The sequence below is a fragment of the Orycteropus afer genome, unplaced genomic scaffold, assembly GCF_000298275.1.
Source record: "Orycteropus afer afer isolate SDZICR_OR568_19922 unplaced genomic scaffold, OryAfe1.0 scaffold00086, whole genome shotgun sequence".
NCBI lineage: Eukaryota > Metazoa > Chordata > Mammalia > Tubulidentata > Orycteropodidae > Orycteropus > Orycteropus afer.
In genome coordinates, this window is record NW_006921673.1 from 10356918 (window position 1) to 10357788 (window position 871).

At 40.8% G+C, this 871-nt stretch overlaps 1 pseudogene; it reads right to left on the reverse strand.

The window, feature by feature from the left end:
- The window catches only part of LOC122150095, an 11833-nt pseudogene extending 10999 nt beyond the window's left edge, over positions 1-834 (reverse strand).
- Between the last annotated feature and the right edge of the window lie 37 nt (positions 835-871).

Here is an 871-nt window from a genome sequence, read left to right on the forward strand (position 1 = left end):
ACAATGAATATGTCTCACCAATAAGTCTAGAGTCATCAATACTTCTTCCTTACTAGGTCCAATCAGCATAATGTCATACATATAATGGACCAGTGTGATGTCTTGTGGAAGGGAAAAGTGATCAAGATCCCTATGGACTAAATTATGACATAGTGCTGGGGAGTTTATATATCCACGAGGAAGCACTGTGAAAGTATACTGTTGACCTTGCCAGTTGAAGGAAAACTGCTTCTGATGGTCCTTTGAAATTGGTATTGAGAAAAAGGCATTAGCCAGATCAATAGCTGCATACCAAGTCCAGGAAATGTACTAATTTGCTCAAGTAATGAAACTACATTAGGAACAGCAATTGCAATTAGAGTCACCACCTGATTAACTTTATAGTAATCTACTGCCATTCTCCAAGATCCATCTGTTTTTTGCACAGGCCACATAGGTGAATAAAATGGGGATGTGGTAAGAATCACCATCCCTGCATCCTTAAGGTGCAACCCCTCCAGGGATGTAGTATTTGTTTTGGTTTATTATTTTCATAGTTAGAGGCAGTTCTAATGACTTCCACTTAGCTTTTCCTACCATAATAGCCCTTAATGTCCATCTCAGGGACCCAATGTGGGAATTCGGCCAATGGCTGAGTGTATCTATTCCAATTATGTATTTTGGAACTGGGGAAATCAGTACAGGATGGGTTCAGGCATCCATTGGACTCACTGTGAGATGCACCTGAGCTAAGATTCCATCAATTACTTGATCTCCATATGCCCCCACTCTAACTACTGGGCCTCAATGATGCTTTGGGTCTCCTGAAATTAGTGTCAGTTCAGAGCCAGTTTCCAGTAATCCCTGAAAAGTCTGATTATTTCCTTTTCCC